General features: G+C 42.9%; 1 long non-coding RNA gene across 2 annotated transcripts in view; it reads right to left on the bottom strand.

Moving 5' to 3' along the window:
- Positions 1-285: 285 nt before the first annotated feature.
- LOC138116897 (uncharacterized) overlaps positions 286-21588 on the bottom strand; it is a 179779-nt gene continuing 158476 nt past the window's right edge. Inside the window, exons 4-7 of one of the 2 annotated variants that reach the window (XR_011154390.1) lie at positions 17163-17341; positions 9710-9781; positions 8556-8699; positions 286-1220 (exon numbers count right to left, since the gene is read on the bottom strand). This is a non-coding gene — a long non-coding RNA (uncharacterized lncRNA). The remainder of the gene's footprint in view (positions 1221-8555; positions 8700-9709; positions 9782-17162; positions 17342-21588) is intronic. The other variant, XR_011154391.1, reaches the window with a different exon arrangement.

Raw genomic sequence — 21588 nt, 5'->3', positions numbered from 1 at the left:
AAAGTTATTAAAAAAGAAAAAAGGAGGAAAGGGGCGGGGGGGAGAAAAATCCCTTTGTTTCTGCCCTATACCTTGAGGCTGTGGGAGTAGAGGGAGGGAGCGCAGAACGAGTCCGACCAGAGCCCAGCGCTGAGCCCATCCATCCCAGCGGGAGCCGGGTACGGGCTGGTGCTCCGCAGCTCCCCTCTGCTCAGCTCCTGGCAAGAGCTGGGGAGGGTTTGCTTGCATAAACTCGGCACTTTTTTGGCTTCTTCTTTTTTTCTTTTTTCCTTTTTTTTTTTTTCTTTTTTTTTCTTGAATTATTATTATTAGCGAGTGGGAGAAAAGAAGCCTTTAATACAGGCGGGCTGGAGCCTGGATGCGGCCGGAGCACGGGTGGGGTGTGGAGAGCCCCGCCGGCTATTGGGCCATCAGCTTAGCAACAGCGTGGAAAGGGCCAACCCCAGCGTTTGTACAGCTGGGCCACCTTCCAAGGATGGGTGCCAAACGCTCCGCTCCTCTGCCAAGAAAACAAACAAGGGCACTTTTAAAAACTCCAGAGTTAAAGAGCGTTTTTTTTTTTTTCCCCTTTTCTCTTCTCTCTTCCACAAACTCTCCTCGCTCACAGTTAATGATCTCTTTCCCTTTGTCACCAAAGTTCAAGCTACGGGGAATTGTCACTTGTGCACGTTTCAGGAGTCGTTTCCCCTTTCCTGAATGTGGCAGGCTCCCCTCTCTGCAGGCTGGAGCAGGCGCTGGACTCACTGAGCCCATTTCTCTTCAGATGCTGCAGGTTCCCTCCTTTCTTCCCTAATGGCAGAAATCTCTGCCGGCTGCATTAGCATTGAAACCTGCTTGCCATTGCCACGCATTTATAGAACTTACATAATTTACTGCCTATGTCACTCTCGTGTCTGCTACCTCTTCATTCATTTCAAGCCTGTTAAAGAAGTGGAATAAGAAGCACAGAGACTTAAATAGGCAAAAAGTGGCTTGTAGCCACAACCCTTTTTTTTTTTCTGCAGAGGAAGAAAAAAGAATTTGGGAATTCTGGTTTCATTTTATTAAGGATATATTTTTACGTTGTATTTTTAGTGCAGTCTTTCTTACATATTAGTCTTTGTGATTGCTGAAGTTGGGGTAGTGCCAAACTTTTGCTGAGAAGAAATATGGACTATGGTTTTTTTTTACCAGCTAGGAAATGTGCAGGTCCATACTGTGTCCCAACATCTCTTATTTTCCTGTGAAAGAGAAAAGCAGAGAAGTCAAAGCCCATTTCCAAGAAACACCAACTCTCTTCAGGTCCCTGTGGCTTAGCGCCTGCCCAGAGAGAGTGCTCGCCTTGGATCCTGATTTTACGCACTAAAGGAAGAAAATGGATTTGACTTTTCTGTTGCTGTTGTTGTTGTTGCTATAAGACACTCTGTAGGAGGTGAAGCCAAACATACCTCTGGGGAAATATTAAACACTTCACAGAGAAAGGCCTAAAGAGGCAAATATTGCAGCCCTTTTCTCATGCCAGTCATCCCATTAACTTCAGAGACGCTGCTCGTATGAGTGAGGCTGGTGGGGTCAGGCCTTTGTACACAGTAGCACCTCCAAAGGTTAAAGGATGTCATTTGCAGTCATGATCTTGTTTCACTTCCTACCTCTACCTCTGATTTACTGAGAAACCTCAAATAAATCACTTAACCTCTCTAACAACGAGTTTATTTAAGTGCAAGAACATTCTGAGCCTCCAACAATATTTGTGAAGTGCTTTCAGGTCCTTGGAGGAAAGATGTACTTGCAAATTATCAGGGTAGCTGCTTACATGGAAATAAATCTCAATTTCTGTGTCTAAGCATATGTCCCAGCTGCATCCCAATCTCACGTCTGCATAACAGTGGTTATGCACCATAATCTACTTGGATTTCATAGGGAAAATAGGCAGGAAAGCAGCTTGAAAGGGCAACTCACTCATTTGCAAGCAGGTCCTTGGTTCCAGAGAGCTGGGCTTTGGGCCTGCTGTATGGTGTGTTTCATCCTCAAAAACTTGCATCTGATATATTGAGGAGTGTGTTTCTGCAGCTCCATTCTTAAACAGAGCTGCAGTTCACTGATGTGGCACCCATGGTCCACGCACTCTTTGCTTTCTCACACTGCCCAAACATCCGTTATTGCAAAAACAAATGGACTGGGGAAGATTTTTTCTGAATAGCAAAGGAACATGATGATGGGAACTTGTGTGGTTGTGACTGTGCTCCAAGTCCTAGGCAGAACTAGGAAATATATAAACAACAACAGGAACCATACCAAAAAAAAAAAAAAAAAAAAAGACTTTGGGTAAAGGTTCAGTGCAGAGAGAAAAGGGAAGGGGCTTCCTTTCTATCTGTACTGGTTCTGCTTATCTTTTACTAGAGGCTGTTTTTAGTGATGAGGAAGTAGAAGAAGAAATCCATTTGTTTTTCTCATGATACAGCAAAATACTCAACCTAATAACTCAGAATAACATCCCTTCTGCCCAAAAGAAATAATCTCACAAAATTAAACCAAGACTTTATCCAGAGATTGCCCAATTCAACAGTAAATTTCCATTCAACTGAAAAGGCTTCAAATAAAGCCTTCATGTGGGAATCCAGCAAATTGAAGAAACTTGATAAATGCTTGGTAATAATTCAGGACTAGGGTCTTAATTATTTTTCATTCATTACTTATGTGAGCAAATTGCTGCATATTTTGATGGGAATTTGGGACTACAAACCAGGACAAAATATTGTGGCACACAAGGACAGCTGGATCAACCTGTAGGCCTCGAGCCAAGAGTCAGCCAACACACATTGAAGCACCATTTATCACCATGCTTTCCCCAAGAACTGCTTCTTCTCCTGTTCTGCTGGCTCCAGCATGTCCAAAATAACTCCACCACCCTCTACAGCACCTTTTACAGCTACCCGAAATTGTATTTCATTTAAAGGGTACATAGTTTGTGTTAGTAATTCCCATAGACCCGTAATTGTTTTTATAACACCTGGTTATAGCAGGTAGTATAATTCACCAAGAAGTTGATATGAATGCACTTCGCAACAGGCTTTATATAATCCATTATTAGAGGACATTGATGCATCTGTAATTATGTTTGCAAATGCATTTTATTGAGTTCTACATAAAAGTATGCAGGACTGAAACCAGTTCTTAGGCTGCAGAAATATATATGTATATATACTTTGCTTCCTTCCAAATATTTTTCTTCTGTATGGTCAACACTACAAAGGGAAAAGAGCAAAATTTAACCTTGAGTTCCCAGCAGACTCCAGCCCTTAATCCAAGAATCCTTGAACCTGGGGACATTTCAGACCTTCACTGGAATCCTGTCATTTTTATCAACTTTAGTTTCTACATAGCAAAAGTGATTATGTGAGTTCTGGCTTCAGGCTGATCAAATCTTTCAGTGTCTCTTCTGCTGCTGACACCACTGTGAGAGGACAAATTATGTTTGGTACAGGCATGCAGGACCCACACAGGCAACTGAGCTGGGATCTCCTACAGCTGGTGCTAGAAACATTAAACATAGGCTGATTCCCCAACCTCTTTTTGGCAAAGTATGAGCCAGAGAGAACCTGGGTTGATTGTCACATCACAGATCAACTTTGAGTGACCAGCAGCCTTGGGAAGGGAGCTGCCTTCATTGCTCCTGAAGCCCATTTGGCTCACTGCAAGCAGTGGAGCTTAGCTCCTTCCTACAGATTTCCAAGAAAACCTCTTCTTTAAGTTTTTAATTTGCAGGAGTCAGGCAGATCAGACAGCAGCAACCTCTTTTTCCATATTGCCTTTCCAATAAATGCCCTTTTGGTCTAGGTTAATTACTTCATCTGAAGCTGAAGTCCATCACAAGCCCCTCCATACTCTGAGCAAATATATGGCCAAATTAATCTGTTGTGAGCCATTTATCTCTTGTGTACTTAAAAAATAAAGAACATGTGAGTTTTGGTGCATTTTTTTCTCATGCATGGAAATGTGGTAAAAAGCTCAGACAAGGTAAATTAATTATAGTTCAAGCCTTTTTCCATTTATGGTGAACTTTCTCCTTCCTTCCCAGCCCCCCAAGGAACCACACTGTAAAACACTCTCTCGAAAAGGTTTTATCTCATTCTGCCTTGCCTCCATTTCTCCAGCTCCTCTAGTGAATATTTGTCTTTTATACCTGCTGCCCAGTTAAATCAGCCTCAGAGACAGTAACATATGCCAGATCTCAGGGGCTGTCACTTTAATTCCCTGTGCTCATATTTTTCTCTTCTAGTGGGGTGCTGGGGGCAGATGTTTGGAGCAGGGACCCCTTTACTGCCTGGCACACCAAAATCCTGACATTGGCTGCTAATTCTGGGAGGCGAATCCTGGCCCTGATGACAGTGCCCAGAGCTGAACAGGTGGCTTCTCTCAAGTGCAGTCGAGTGCAGGTTCTAGATGTTAGAAATGAAACTTTACACCCTAGCACAGAGTGCTGCTGGAGCAGTTTCTCCCAATTTCAACTCAACTATCTCATGTGATTCCTGCCTGAAGGAACAGACCTCCACAGGCTGGGCATGTGAACACTGGTCTGCTACCATCCCTCAGCCTCTAAAGACCTGTTTTCCCCCTGGCAGAAGAGAGACTGGGACTCAAGATGCTGTGGCCTCCACCCCTGCATTGCACAGCCCATGATGGGCTCCAAAGCACTGGTGACTCTGGGTCACTCCACTGCAGCACACTTCACTCAGGGTGAGCCTTCGTGGGCACAAATGTCTGGGCAGGTGGCACATCCCTCACAGCTCCCTGCAGTGGGTAGTCCCTGCACTGTGGCCACACCAAGCTGTAGATAAGCCCACAGCTGCATACTCTGCACCTTCTCTCCTCCTCAGAGAGAAAGGGAATTGTGCCCCCTTTCCCTTTAGCACAGATCTGCTGTTCAAATCCATCTAAGACAGGTTGTGAAGAGCCTGTGAGATCATTACCCTATGGGGTATACCTCACAGTCCTTAGAAATCAGTGGAAATATCTCCATTGACTTCACATGGCTTTCATGAGAATCTTGATGTTAAAATCCTCATCAGGTCAAAACTGCAGTCCCTACCTGGTTTCTTAGGGGTGTCAGTAATTTTTCTGTCAGTCTGACTCTGAGAACCTGTTCTTCTGCCTGCAGCATTTCTCAGGAGCAAAGTGAAACCCTAAAGCTTCTGATGTTTTGCTAGAAACCCCCGGCTGCCTAAACCTTCCATCTCCAGCACTGTATGGAGCCCTAATCAAAGTCTTCCTCAGGGCAGTAGAAATTTAAGGCTTAAGCAGATGAAAGCATGATAGGACAAAATATCTATGATTCATTAATGGGCTACATTTTGGGTTTTAAACTGATGTTTATTAGTAAAATACTAGAAGGAGGAAAAAATCAAATCACATTAATGCAGGCTCAATGGCAGAAGTAGCCAAATTGTATCTCCTGCCCGGTGGTAAAAACAGGCCATGCCCTCTCTTTGCCCTGATGTCCCCCTACACCCATACCAAGGGAGACCCTTACACACTTCTGTCTTGAAAAAAACCCCACTTTACTTTGGTGTCCTCTCAGGAAAGATGCAGTTCCCAACACCACACCTTTCTTTTCAAGCTAGAACTTAACACCATCTCTAAACAGACAATGATATAACACACATTTCTAAGTGCAAGTATCCAGGGAGTGATAAATTGAAGGTTTGGGGTTTAGTTACATTAATAATGCATATAGAAAAGCTATTTGAAAATAAGAAAGTGATACATTTTATGCTGTGCAGTTTGTGGGGCAGAAATGGAAAGAAGAAATTCAGTTTTACATTTCCTTTGTAGCTCTAGGTCAAGGTGACTCCCAGCATAAGCTGGAACAACCCCACTGGCAACCTCCTACACATCCACCTCATGCTGCTCCAGCTCCTCTCCCCAGCTTAGTGACTTCTCCAGGCATATTGTAGGGGAAGACCTGGGAGAGATAAGGCTCAGGACTGCCTGTCCCCTCCCTAGGATGGCCTGGGGCATGACATGGGGGCTCTCTCCTCTCCTTTTGTCCTGTCTCCTGATCCAAATAAAGGATTTCTGTGGGAAAACTGTGACTAAGGATTTCGTTGTAAATCATGGAAGAAATGGCTGGAGCAGAGCCTTCAATATTTTATTATTCAAAAGAAAGCAAGCAAACTGTTCATACTCAACTTGGACAACCACACAAACCTGACATAAAAGCACTGCAAACATTGGCATTGAATTTGCTCCGGCTGCCCTGGTACAAGATGGCACACCATGGGCATTTGGATCCTGCATGGATAGGGAATGCATGTCTGACTCTGCTCCCCTGCTCTGCCTTATTGTATGAGTGCTTGGCTCACCCAGGGAATGAAGAATCCCAGCACAAGACAGCTGGGAATGCTGCCTCTTTTGCAAGAAGGGCTGCTCACACATACGGTTGCTTTTACCAGGGGCTGTCAAGACAGAAAACTGCACTTGGGGATACTTTCCACGAGATGGGAAAGGGGCATTGCTTAACAAAGGAAGGCTACAGGCTTCCCAGCATACCACTGCATTGGTAATTATATAAGCCTCTGAGCCACATGCGATTGTGCCTTAAGAAATTAGTGTGATTCAGAATGATTTGGGTAGAGGAAGATATTCCCTTAAAGGATCCTGCCTGGGCTTCTCAGTGCGTGGAGGGTGGGAGAGGAGAGTTTCCCAGTCCTTGTGCAAAGGTGAACTCTGCCCAGAAAGAAGAAACTCGAGCCCACTTCAGCCACCTAAGGGCATTCCACCAACCAAAATGGAAAATTAATTAAGAGAGTGAATCATTTTCTGAGACTTACTCAGTTTTGTACTGCTTTAGTGTTCGTCTCTTCTGTCAGTAGAGCAGCTCTTGATCCAACACAGTGTTTATAGTCACGTTTCCATAGAGCCCTGGTGTGCAGAGCCAGCTGGTGGGAATGACCTGCAAGACCTGTTTATAGACCTCCATTACAGAGCCTCTCATTTTCTTGGATGATTATCGTAGGTGTCAAATAAAGCTAGATTACCTGTTTTATGTCTTAGAATGATAAGCAAGCCAAAGCAAGTCATTTGGCTCATGCAATTATACAGGTATACCTAGATGTATGCATACATACATTATTTCAAGCACTCAAGGCAATCTCACAGCCTTTCTTGTTGGGATTTCGAAACCTTTTCATTTCACCAAAATGTCCCTCTTGGTAAGGTGACGCTGGAATTTTGGCTTCTCTAGCTGGGCTGCAGAGCTCCTCTGCAAGAGTTAACAGAGCATGGCAAGGGCACAGCACAGTGGCTTCACGGGGGCAAGAAGCTCCTCTCCCAGGCTGGTGTGGAAGGGGCGTCTCAGTCACAGCATAGCTTGGCTCAAGAGTGGTGCCTGCAATGGCAACAAGGAGGTGAAGCATGTGCTGACAGAGCTCATTGCTGGGGAAGCTTATAAATGACTCCTGGCACTACACTTGGCAGTGGCCAGTGTTACCAGTCCTACCATTGCATAATATCTGCACTTTACCACAATCACCAAAACAATCAAGAAGAAAAGCAAGCTAACGCTTGTTGGGGAATAAACTCAGCAGTCACTCCAATATCACATTTTTCCAGCCTCCAGCTCCACCTCCTTCTCTTTTCCTGCCTGGGACAAGTGGGCTCCTGGCTGGTACCCGGAGGCCCCACCTTGCCGGGCGTGGTGGGGAGCAGCCCTGCTTCCCCTGGGCAGAGATGTGCTCAGGCTTCGGGATGCGCTGACTCAGTGATGCAGGGCTGATTGCGAGCGGCAGTTTCAGCCAGCCCCAGCCAGTGCATCATATGCGTTTACCAACACACAGACACAACCACAAGCTTTTATAAATGGATTCCAGAGCCCGGCCAGCAGCGAGCTGGCTTGGACTGGAGTCTCACACAGTGCAAATGAGGGTACGTGGGAGGCCTGCGCAACGATGGCCTTTGCGCTCCCACAGCTTGGGTCAGCTGAATTCTCGGTGGAGCCCCATTCCTCAGCCTAATCAAGAGATGCTCAGAGACAGCTCTAATTAAAACAGATTGTCACGGCCCCAGGGAGGCTGTTACATGAAATGGAGTTCAGTGGGACCTGGGGAAGCTCTAGGAAAACCCCCTTTCTCTTCCACCTATTCCAACATATTAATTTATGCTCTCAAAGGATGCACTTCTCAAAAGTATGTCCTAAAAGCCAACAGATTCAAGTTCCTGCAGGGTGAGCCCGAGACCAAAGCAACCCTTGCAAGAGTCTCAGGTCCTTGTTTGGGAGCAGCTCACTCCCCTTCCCAAGAGTAGCTGTTCTAGCTGACATGCTGCTCCTCTCAAACGATGAGGCAACGTCCCCAGAGAAGAGAGGGTGTCTCTCGCACAGACAAGCTATTCCAAGACTGCTGAGCCTGATCCAAAATCAACTGAAGTACATGGAGAGTCCTTCCACTGATTCCAAAAAGGTTTGAATTAGGCCCAAACATCAAAGCCAACACCATAAACTCTGCCTGGAAGCCAATACACGGCCAAGTACCAACCCCTCAGCAGAAGTGTCGTGCCTACAGTGAGATACTCCGACTTACTCAGCAGGATGCTGCCTTCAGCACTGGCTCCTCATTTCCAAGGGGATTTAGCTCCCATTACTGCATTGCAGTTCTCAAGTCTCCATGTGACAAAAACATGGGTTACAGCACCAAGATCCACAGCCGTAAGGGCAGGTCACAATCCTCATTGCCAGGCAGAGATGGGGGAGGAAAAAAGGACAAAAATCAACAAACCAACAAAGTTTCTATGCATAAGGAATGGGGGCTCTGAGCTCTGTGCTAAATAGTGGAAAACTTTATTCCCCCACAACCAAATGGAGCAAAATGATGGCACAACGGCCTCACTGCTTTAATCAGCAGGACAAGTCAAGCCTTTTATTCCTTTGTATATTCCAGTCAATGGAAAGTTATTGCTTAATTAACCCCCTTGAATGAATACCTGATAATTAATAAACCCATATACTGTACCCCAAGGCTTTGAGTTTAAGAAATCTCTTCTGTTCAAGTATGAAAAAAGAAAACATGCTGAACTAATGGGAAATAATTCTGGTAGAAGGCAAACCAATTAGGATTAGTGAATTCCATTTCATTTAAAGTTCCAAGATAGAGAAGTAATTTATCTAGTAAATTAATAGTGTTAGTGACTTTCCTAATATATTAGCAAGTCTTTCGTATCATATTAGTGAAAACCAAGCTGGCTAATACAATAAAAGACTTATTATAAAGGTATGAAGGTTACTAATGTGATAAGATTTTTGCATCCAATTAGTATTAAAAGAAGGCTGCTCTAAAATGGACTTTTACATTTATTTATATGATTACCCAACCTACTGTAGAGACCACAACTTTTATCTTAACAAATTATTAATCCTCCTCCCAAATTTGGAGCTACTGTGTGTTGTGTTCCTCATGCAAAACTTCATGTGTGCCTCTATCTGCAGATCTGCATGGGTAACTGGCCCAGATTATTTGGTCTGGCTGCAATTGTGTTTAGCACTTCACTACAGCAGTTTTGCATTCTCCTAACCTTGGATCAGCGAGAGACTGGTCTAATCAGATACAGCAGCCTAAAGGCAAAACAATTACACTGAAATTATCATATGGAATCAAGCCAAAGCTCCATCTTGTCTGTTATCCTGTCTTCATCAGTTGCTAGATCCTCCCACCCTTCTCTGGAGCAAGGTGAAAAATACCTGCTGCAGCGACCTGATGGAGTAACCTTCTTGCGCAGGCATTTCTTCAGAGCACAACCAGATACTGATTTCCTGAATGAAACAACAAAATTTAGGTCCTTTAAAAAATCCTGAATTATAAACTTTAATGCTATAATACATACCTGTGTAACTGTGCCCAATGGAGGCTGTGCTAAGGTGTCACTGAGTTCCAGAGGTGACTCTTCAACGGCATGAAAAGGGATAAGCTTTGGTTAATCTTAAACATGCTGGGTTTTACACTGTGCTATAAGTTACTGCATGAACACAGGTTTTCTTGTTCTGTGAAAGATCTCAGCTGGAATGAAGGTTGCACATGGTAGCATGCAAAAATGGAAAAGAAAAGAACCAAAAAGAGGTTTTGCTACATTTATTTGACCCACTGTTGTAAAAATGGGTAAAATTTTGGGTCTGAATACAGTTAATCTTATTTATTCAGTTGTGAAATGTCTGCCTATGTACACAGCTTTGCAGCGTGTTCATACAAAGTCTTTGGAAAGAAAGTTTTCAGACTGTCATAAAATCCCTTCTTACTGAGCTGGCAGTCGAATTGTACAGAATCAGAACCGTACACACGGGTACTAAGAAATCAATTGTATTAGAGAATATAATTGGTGCTATTTTTCATCTTTAGAGTTCCTGCAAGAGTGGTTTCCTTAGGTAGATCAAATTAGTAAAGTAGAAACAGCTGCAGTCGATTGTCCATTGTTCAGGTCGAGGTTTGGGTGATAAAGACTGATCACAGTCAGGGGATGTTAATGTGGGAAGATATACTCCTGCACATTCCTCCGAAACCGGAGCTGTGACTGATCTGATTCATTTAGTATCCTTAAATCACTGGAAATTGTCATAGTCTGGATTTCAGACGATGGTCCTACCATTTCACCCCCATAAAAACCCCAGCATCTTACACATCAGCTTGGAATTTTGCCTAACTTTGCAATTCTCACACCTCTGTACCTCCAAGGCAGAGCTAATACAGAGCAAGCACCGGTGTGTGCAGGTGAGCTATATGCCAGGGTTTGCACTGATTCAGGAGTATAAGAAGGGGAAAAGCTTAGGATGAATTCCACCCAAGAGGACACCATGCACTTATTTTTTTCAGCCCTGCCCCATAAATTTAGACCAGGAGAATTCCTGGTGAAGTGCAGGGTCAATCTTTTAAGAGCACCAAAAGCTGCATGTTTTGCTGCAACAGTCAGCCTTAGACATCCTTGAGACAATTGCTACAATTAAAATGAATACAGAATCTCTACCTCTCAGAGTGTAGGAAGAATAATTATGCAAGCGTAGTAACAGGTATATTTAACTTCATAACTTATTTATTGCCCTTGTGTGGGTGAGAAAGGATCCCACATCATTAAACCAGACTCTAAGCATAGAGGAAGCCAAATTTCTGTGCCTCTTTTAGAAGCACCAGATCATGGCTGCCTCTGGATGGAGACCACAGCAAAAAAATTGAGTGATTTAAATTATTTCAAAGGTGGAGGCAAAAAGGAGAAAACAGGGACAGAGGAGGAGGAGAGTGAGGAAGTTAGAGAGAAAAATAGGGATGGAGAAGTAAAGAGAAGCAGAGAGACAAGCGGGAATGTGCACATAAGGGACGTTTTACATCTACAAGGAACAGAGACATTAACAGGGAGAAGGTACAAGGGAGGGATGAAAGCTTGGGCCATGGTCACTGAGGTGCAGGGACACGGTCTGAGCTGAGCCCCAGAGCAAGCACTGAGGAAACCTGGAACCTGTGGTCACAGGAGGCACCAGCAGAGATGCTGGAAGAGCAATCAGAGAAGGAGGAAGATTTCTGTGGTGAAGGAGTTAGAGATGCTGTAGGAAGGAAAAAAGTTACTGTGTCAAACCACCACATAGTACCAGACAGCTGAAGAGAGAGGTCATGGGAACAACAAATACCAGGGTGGCTGGCAGGGCTGGGGAAAGCAAGATGATTTGATAAGGGAAATCCAGATTCAGAGGTCAAAGGGGAAAAAGTTCCTGGTGAAAAATAGGTCAAGGGAGCAGTCTGACTTCATTATTTTACTTTTCAATCCTTTAATTTAACAGTTGCTAATGACAGACAGTGCACAAAATGACAGTTGTATTACCCTCAACACTGATGTAAAAATAGGCATAATCCTGTTTTTGTGATGATTAATGCAGTGTGAAAAAAAGATAATTAAACGAGGCCTGGTGTACTTTTGCTTTCTATGCCTCACTGCTACCTTCCATGGCTCCTGCTCAATCTCCTTGAAAATCTATTAGGCTCTGCTACCAACATTTTATCACTTTCCCTGTGTTAAGTTAGACATGCCCTCCCTGAGCTTTAGACAGGAAGCAATTCCTGGGAGGAGGCAGAGCAGGGGAAAGAGCCATGGCGTGCCAGCACCCTGCCTGCCACCTCCCACTCATGTGATTGCCTGACTCCTAGAGAAATTCCAGCACATAAAGGTTTTAATGGTAATGCTCACTCTTAGTTAGCTAGTTCATGTAACAATAGCAACTTTTACCCCTTCATCTGGTTAGAAAAACCTTTAGCAGCTGAGTTCACTCTTGAAGGTGATGCACTTTGCCAGCTCCCAGTCTGAAGTCTTATTTCTGAGAATCAAGGGAGGGCAATGGGGGACAGAAGTGTTCTGAATACATTAAAAATACCCTGTAGAAAATATTTGTATGTTTGTAGAAAGTATGGGGTTTTTAAAAGTTCTGCTTTGGAATTTTATCCCTATACTTTTTTTTTTAATTACAAAAAAAAAAAAAAAAAAAAAAAGAAGGAAAAGGCATAAAATGCCTGAAAAAAATTTTCATAGTTATTTTCTTTGCTGATGGCCTAGAAATTTACTGGATTTGATCCGAAATAAACTGCAGGCAAATGTCAGCTTACTCCTGACATTGTCAAAAATGGATTTTCTTGCTTTATGCCACTCCATACACAATCAAATGCACATTCAAAATACATAATGGTCTGATAGTTTAAAATTATTGCTTGATCCTATGGCTGTGGAAAAGCAGTGGAGTCAGCCAGTGTTTCTTTGGGGTGCATCAGCGACAGAGGCAGGACTAGAACTGAAGACACTGCAATACCTCCCTCTTCTCCTTCCAGCTCCCAAAGCAATAAAACCTCTCTGTGCTAAATTAGACTATTGATCAGTGGCTACCATTCCTAATGGACATCCTGTCTCTCATGTCTGGGATTAGGATGTTCTTTCTAATGCTGGATAATCTTAGTACTGTGCGATTGCTCCTTCTCTGCTGATGACTGAATACAGGAAAAAATATTTCCCTGTTGAGTTTGATTTTTGAAAATCTCATTGCACAGGCTCACATGACATGAGCCAGAAAGGCCAATTTGTGACCTAGTGCTATCTGATCACATTCAATCTAACTGCCAGGTATTTGGGTTACCTTCTCTGAAGGGATGTTACATCATTAAACCACTATCTGCAGCACACTGTATGATAATTCAAGCTATCATGTCACAATATTCATTAGAAAGAAAAAGAAAAACAACAACAACAACAAAAAAAAGCCAAACCTTTCTTCCTGTTCTGGTGATGGTCAAATGATAAGCATGAACTGAAAGTAACATACACCAAACTTCTGAAAAAGTACCACAGCCGGAACATCTGCACCACATGCAGCCTGTGTGGGCGTTTTTAGCTGGGGTAGCCCCAACACAATGAATCTCAAGCACTCTGTGATTGCATGAGAAATAGGGCAAAAACTCCCTTCCCTGTGACCCAAAACCCACACTTGCTCTCACACAGCCAGAGGAGCTTTTCCCACATGCTCAGCAGATCCTGTGTTTTGGCCCAGCGTGGGTGATGGGCAAGAGAGTCCTGACAGGAGCTGCTCCAGCTCTCGGCCACGTCTGAGGGCTGCTGGGCAAGGAAGAAAACAGCAGTGGAAGAAGACAGTACTGGTGTCAGTACTTCTCTACCCCTTCCAGATAGCACCATTTTAAGTCAGATCTTCCAGATCCTTTATCTTTAGGACAGGGAAGAAGACCACAGATCAATCAACGTTTTGGTATCTCAGCTGTTACCTGAATATATCCCTATGGACAGACTGGGGGCATTTTTTATGCACTTCATTGAAATCTCCAAAATTTGCACACAGCTTTTGTGTGGGCATCCACCTATTCTATTTTCTCCCATCTTTTTCCCAGTCAAAAACACTACTTAGAACTGGTTAGCAAGTCAGGCTGCCAGGCTGTGGCCCAGAGGCCAACCTGTGTGACACGGGACAGCCAAGGAGAGAAAGGATCTGTCTCTGGTAAATGTATCTTAAACTGTATCATGCTAAATGTGAAGCCCTGGTGGTGAATTAGCAGCCTGACACAAAGCTGGAACAACGGATGTATCTGAGAGAGTTCACAGCACTTTTGCTGTCTTTTCTACATCCACAACCAGCATCCAAATGGATGTCAAGGTTTGTTTGTTTTTTTTTTTCTTTAAGTGTAAGCTGTTTTCTATCTCACTCTGGCCTGCAGCTCGGTACACAAGATGTACTATGGCATTATGAGATAGCGACAGCTGCTGAAGAAATGCTGTGTTATAAACATGCAATGATGCAGTGAACTGGCAAATCCATATGGCTGGAAAAATGATGAGGAGCAGGAAGAAAAAAATTATTCCAGAGTTCTTGAACAAAATAGATAGTCAGTAGTTTGCTTCAGCTTGCATGCCCTAATCACAGCTTTTTCTTTAATGGAAAAAAGTTTATATTCACTTATATACACCCATAAATATATCTCTATATAAATAAATATATATAAGTAGTATTATCCTCGGGATGACCTACATGTGGCTGGAGAAGCAGAAGTGATATTTTCATATACTACCATATTTCTGTTTCTTATTTCTTTGAGCTCTTTGGCTGAACAACCAATGTCCTGAATCATCCCAGTACAAACTCTTTTGGGTACCCCCACTGAAACCTATGTGCATTTTCCCTCTCTCTGTGTGCAGATGGGTAATCTCTGCACATTTACACCAGGGAAAGGTCAATCACTCACTTTAGCAATGTCATCAGTCATGGTGGATTCTCTTTGTGTCAGAATAAATGAGCATGGACAGGATGGATGTAGGACATCACTGAGGGAGACCCCAAAACCACATGGAAATGTTTAAATAGCTTATATATGCCCTCATAATTGATGGATCCCAGCAAGCAGACACATCCATTGCTTTTAAAAATGCTGATAAATCCAAGTCCATGACACATGTTTTTTAGAAAAGCAAGTATTATGGTATTTTAAAAAACTGAATGAGGAGATGGAAACTTGCAGTCACATCAATCCCCATTTTCAAACCTGGCTGCTGCAGTTTGCTTCCTGTTTCTGAATGAAGCTCCTAATGAAGGGGGCACAGCTTCATGAGCATCATGTACTAATGGTGGCAACACAGCCCATCCTCAGTCCAGCCACTTCTGCTTGGGCCCTAAGCACAAGGTTTAAAATCCCAATTTTGTTACATGGATTTGCACTTACAGCCCCAAAGCAGATGGAACCAGAAGCTGAAGCTCGTGAGTCTGCTCTTTTATATGGCACTTTTCCATCCACCTTTAATCAATGATGTCTGAGAAATGAAGGTTCAACGAGTATTCAGTCCAGCACTGGCAACATTTCCCAATGCTCCATAATAATCCTCAGACTTTTATGGAGAGTTTTCTCTCTGGTGATTTTTTTTCCCCTTGTCATTTAGTGCCACTATTTCAGATTTCCTCTTGCTGAACTGCTGGAATGTCATCAGAGCATCTATATAGAGAATATATTTGGAAAGCTTATATCCAAGGGCCATTGGAGATGACTAACATTTTTACACTGCACAAAAGAAGAGAAAATAAATTTAGGAGTAGCAAATAGAGCCACTGTGTTATTTCCTTCCCTGTAAATAAATAACTGTAACACTTCTACTCCAATCGTGGAGCTGGGTATCCAGCATCTTTGTGGGGATGCAACATTTCAGGCAGCCGTAAACGTTCACCCAAGACATTGACAATGAAGGCTTAAGACAGCACAAATTATAGGGAACATGAAAGAAGCCCTGCTTCCCTTGAAGACACCACCTGTTTAAGCACCTGGGAAAAATTATTCATAGCACTTTACCACTACACAGACAATAAAGATCCTATGGAAATAGCTTTGTTTAAAATCAACATTTATGGCCCTGATTTCATAGAAGGCTATGTAAATCCTAACTGATGCAACAAATGCAAAATGACATCCTTGAAAACATGGGCCCTGCACACCAGGCTCCAGCACAAGGCAAACCATTTCAGCTTTAGAATTTCATGCTTTAGGAGCTGAGAACCAAGACCAGAATTTTCTTCCTTCTAATCTTCATTCTGCTTTGCTTCACCTCAGTACATATTTATATAATGAATTTTTCCCTGCACAAAACTGCCCTCCTCAGCTGAATACCTATTAACTGAAAAATGGGCGCAGAATCCATTGGCATTCATCCTAATGCTGCCACTCGGTTCTGTGTCCTTGTCCAAGTCACTAGAGATCTGATCCCATAAGAGCAACCAAAACCTCTGCAGTTGGCCCCCCTCCCTTTGCTGTGCAGATGGATGATCTCTACATTCACCAGGAAAAGGGAGGCAGGAGACAGACATCAATACGATGAGAGCCCAGGTGATGAGTGTCCTTATACCCATTCCCAGGAAACACATCCGAGCCTCCATTCCTCTTCATTGTGCCTGATTTACTTATCTGCAGAATGGGAGCCAGAGTATTTCACATCATGCCTTGATCACAGTTATAATTTAGCAGCCTTATGATGCTTCCACGGAAGTTTAAAATATTATGTTTAACAAGTATCCCATAATTTAATTTTGCACAATAAATTTTACAGTTACCTTGCATGGCTTTGATTTGTTTCTGAGCCCTGTTTGAAGATCTCCTGAAACCAATTAACATGTGTTCTCCAGCCATCTCATTTGACTCTTTTGTTGCTGGCACCTTTTGGGAATAAACATTTTACCAAGGTGTAGAAAGCGTTTGGGTGTATTTGTGTCACCACATGGCAGATGTGGCCCAGATATGTTTGGAAGGTGCAGAGGACAGCACACTCCAGTGTGAAGGGTTCATGGAGTACTGAGCAGCAGGAGCCAAGGACCTTCTAACACTTCCCTGAATCATTTTAGCATCCAACTAGAATTTTTTTCCTTATATTCAGGGAACAGCACTGTGGAGTGAAACGTGAGTAAAGATTCCTTGTCCTGACAGTCCTCACCAGGGTACCCGACGCTGTAACACGCGGTGCCGCACAGCAGAGTTCCCACTTTCCGTGACACTTCTCAGTCACGTAGGAAGCCTGATGACTTTTGTCTGCTTTCTAAGCTGAGGAAAATACCAGGAACTGTCCTCTCCCCACCCCCCACTTCCTTTAGAGAAACCCCAACACTCTTCACAGAAGAAGGAAATGACAGTTACCTTCAGAGTGTGGGTTTTTGGGTCATAGCCTTCTTTCTCCTCTGTTTCAAAAATTGACTCTTCCTTCCATTTCTCTGTGCCTCAGTCTTTAAACCTTATTTGAATTGAATCTCCTCTTTCTTTTTGATCCCACTTCTAACTCAAGAGTGCTTCAGTCACCACAGCAGAGATGCCAGCATCTAAGACAGTAAAAGAAAAAAATAAATGATTACGGTAAAATTACATTATTTTTATTGCAAGATAAATTCTCCCTCTCAAATATTGCTTCTTCAGAAGGAGAAAAGCTGTTGAAAGGACTGGGAAAATCTGGCTAGAGCAAAACTCTGGCCTCTGAGAACTGGGTGAGTGGGTTTTTAGTGGGGTGAGCAGTTTGTCCCTGGTTTGCTGGAGCATGCATGGACACATCAGGCTCTTGGAGCCCTTGCCACGTTATAAAGGAGGAGCATGAGGCTTCACCAGAGCAATATTCACAGGGTTAGGCTGCTTTTCAAGGAGAAAGCTACCATTCACAGTGGCTGCTGCCGTAATTTTAGACTAGAGGGAGGGACTAAAAAGAATAATCAAGACATAAGTTGCAGCATTTTGATTTTTTTTTTCATTACATTTTCACTGAGTAAAAATGAGTCCTTAAAAATATTACCTAAGAAATCATACAGTGTTTAATATTGCAGTGGAAGATTTTCACAGTGTTTGGTTGAGGATACAATCTGCCCTGGCAACAGTTGTGGCTGGTTATTTTTCCAAATGAATGAAAACACAGATACAAGCAGGAGTTACTGCAACTGCTGCGGCCTCATTTATCTCTGCAGTCAGGTTGCTACTGGTACAAGTGCTCAGTTTTATACAGGAAACACAATTGCAGGTGCAGAACTCCAACTCCTGTTTACACCCACCAGCGGGAGGCTCACCTTCTTAAATGCATCTGTCTATGTGCAAAGCACTGGAGAAATTGCCATAATAATGATACCTTCCCCAGAGCATACATAAATATTACAATGTCCCTTCTGTAGAGAAGAAAGTTAGTGCAGGGGTAAAAAGATATCATTTGAGGTCACAACAATTGAAAAAAACAGACAGGGGAATTCAGGAGTTTCTGTTTTTTAAGACCATGTCTGCTTCTCCCTTTTAACTTACTTTAAAAAGAAATTAATTAAATAATTGAGAAACTTTTTAAAAACCCACAAAAAGAGCTAGTGAATCTATTTCATATTTGTTTGCTCTGCAGTTGCCAGAAGGTCTTTCGGTCTCCTTGTCATTTTACACTATATGACCTAAGTAACACTGATATTTATTGCTCATTTTCATTTAGCTCTTTGAAGACCAATCCACTTAATGATCAGAAACCTCACACAATTTAGCAGATAACATCACTGCAGAGACTTGTTGGGAAGCTTTAATAAGTAAAATGAATACTAAGAGGTGGGCTGGGGTGATTGCTGTGTTTTAATCCTCGATGATAAGAATCAGAGTCATACCTGCCCATTCTTGCTCTGTGATTACACAGGCAGAGCAGTTCAAGTGGACACAAATTCTAGGGGATGTTGTTTCAGTGACTACCCCAAGCACTTGTAAGACACACATTATGATAATAATGCCTGCCCTTAGTGTCACTTGTATTTACCCCCACCCAGCTCCTATGCAGGAGGCGATTCCTGTTACCTCTGATCTGCAGATGGGAAAACCACGGAGATCCCAGGCCCAGCAAGCCCCAGGCAGCCCCTGCCAGGCAGGGCACAGTGCTGGGGCAGCTGAGCACTGGTACCTTCCCTCCATCCTCCCCCAGCACCAGCTCAGGGATGGGACCACTTCTGAGCAGGGAATTATACTGACCCCCACCAATAGGTCCAGAAGCTACAGGAACTCGAACTAGGGTCACATTTCTGCATAAAAAATACTTAAGAGTATAAAAGGGAGTTTCATAGATTATAAAAGGAAGAATAACAGGGTACTGCCTGTACACACAGGCAGTGAAACTCAGTAACTTTTTCAAGGTCATACAGGAAATCGGAAGGGGAGCAAAGAGGAGAATCTGGTTCCTCCTAGTCCTTAGCTCATGTCCCAACAGCTGGACGTGGCTCTGTGACTTATGGAAACACACCTTTAGTCCCACAGCAAAATACTTCAAATTACAAACTTCCTACTGTCCTCCAAGAGTGTTTTATTCGTGGAAGCTTAAAAAAAACCCCCAGTTTATATATAATAACAAACACAGAAAGTTGTTTTCTTGCAAAATTGTAAATAAAGCAGTATTTATATTATTGTTATAATCTTTCTGGTCCTCAGTGACAGGGTGACCCCCCGTTGGTGCACGGAAATGGAGCAATTAATGAGTAATGGACCGTTTCCTGATATGCAGATGCTGCAGCCCATCTTTTGTTCTCAGATCTTCAGGGACTATCTCTTATCACAGGGCTTTTCCCCTGTAGAGAAACACTTGGAGGTTGCTTTAGGTAACACAGCAATGAGTACTTTTCAAAGCCAACTTAAATTAAAGAGTCTTTTTAGCAGTTTTCAGTGGGCCATTAGTGAATGACTGCATAGGTAAATTATTTGACTCAGTCACAAAGAGATTTAAGGTTAGAAATTTTATGGGTTTCTGACTTTTTGTCAGGAAGGCATAGGAACCACCACCTCCTTGTCATAATAACCTTCAAGTCTCATTTGAAACCACTGGGTTCTTTTCCATAAGCTTCAGTCTTTGCAGGAAATTTCACTTTGAGGGCTGAATTGCATTTCATTGTCCATCAGAAAATGCCAGATCCTGTGGTTGTTTGTTTGTTTGTTTCTGGGGATGTTCACCTTTTATATACAAACAGATGGCATTGGAACAACAGGTCTCTGTGCATAAGGCAGGATTTTGTGGATGTGCAGCTCTCCAGTGAGCATAAAACAAAGTAAAACCAGATTGAAAACTTTCATTACCCAGCAATGCAAGTCACAACAGCAGGGTTAAATCTGTTTCTATTTAGACAATATCTGGAACAGCGTTTTATTATACAGCCTGTAAAGCACTGCCTGTGCATGGGTGGAAAGTACATTGTCTCCTGAAATAAAGAACTGGGGCAGGATTGTTTGGAACTTTCTTTTTTTCTTATTTTTCGTTAACCATAAATACAAAGTAACCATTTCTCCATAACATTGAACTCTTTGTGGCCTTCCTATAAACAATAAAACTATCCAAAAATAAACATCTACTTAGAATAAATATTAACTCAGAGGCCTTTAAAATATGAAGCAAATAGTCTCTGCAATATCATCTCTTCCCTGATAATGTAAAAGCCACCCCATGGGGTTTAACACAGAGGGATTTCAAGGCTTCAGGGTGTCTTATGATGCTCACTCTGAGCAGGCTGAATGCCAGGCTTTGTGAAAGGCTCTGTCTTAAAAGACAGAGTCCTAATCGCTTTCAACTTTTCTAATTCTTCACATTCCTTCCTAGCAAAATAACTGCCTGCCTCATAATGGCAGAAACATTTGGAGACTAAAAGAAACAAACAAAAAATAATCAATTTTCAAGGTCCACTTGCAGACGGAGGAACTGTTTATGAAGCACTTACTTTTCAGTTGCAGGAGAAAATCTTGTCTTAATGGCAAAAAGGGAAGCATGGAAATACTGGGGAGAGTTTTTTCAGGGGGTGGGTGTGGGCATAGAAATTCTCCTGCCCTATAATTCAGGTGATTGATTTTTGCAGAAAATAGATCCCACCTGTGCCTCCTCCAAGGAAACAGGGGTTTTCAGCTGTATGGAGCAAGGAGTGGGTGCTACCACCTCTCACACAACTCAGACCATATTTGCTGCCCTCAGAGGGGTCAGTTTAACTTGTAAAAACATCCCCAATTTCAAATTGGCCAAATCCTGATGGAATGAGCAGACATCACCCAACGTCTGAGTGTTTCTCCCAGGACAGTTTTGGTTTCTGAACAAAAATCTCCTGCTGTGTTCTGGCTCACCATACTTTACACATTTCCTACTGACAGAGGAGAAGAAACTGAAATTCCAATTTCAGTCTTTCTCCATGAGGCCCATTCTCAGCTTTTCTCCATGTTTTGCACAAAACTTGGCGTGGTTCTTGCAGTAGAAGCTCATTCACATGGCCTTGTGCCACTCCCAGCTCTGCACACCCTGTACCCCCTGTCACAAAACACTGACACCACGTGGAAACGCTTCCGACTGAAACCTCATGGATCCACCAGACTCCATGGATCATGCCTCGGATTGTAGCCAGTCATTCTCTAAAATAATCCATCTCCTGCCATGAGGTTAGAGGTTGGGTATTTTGTTAGTCTTATCTCCCCTTGGGTCTGGTTTTGATCTTTATCTTCTATAGTAATATTCCAAAAAATAAAAAAATACAACAGCTTTTATCACCTTAATTTAAAAGTAAGACTTACTTTTCAATTCCAGTTAAGTAATTCATTTAGATCT

This window comes from Aphelocoma coerulescens, chromosome 11 (assembly GCF_041296385.1).
Source record: "Aphelocoma coerulescens isolate FSJ_1873_10779 chromosome 11, UR_Acoe_1.0, whole genome shotgun sequence".
Lineage (NCBI taxonomy): Eukaryota > Metazoa > Chordata > Aves > Passeriformes > Corvidae > Aphelocoma > Aphelocoma coerulescens.
The sequence above is the reverse complement of the archived record's forward strand: the minus strand, read 5'-3'. Positions and strand labels throughout refer to the sequence as shown.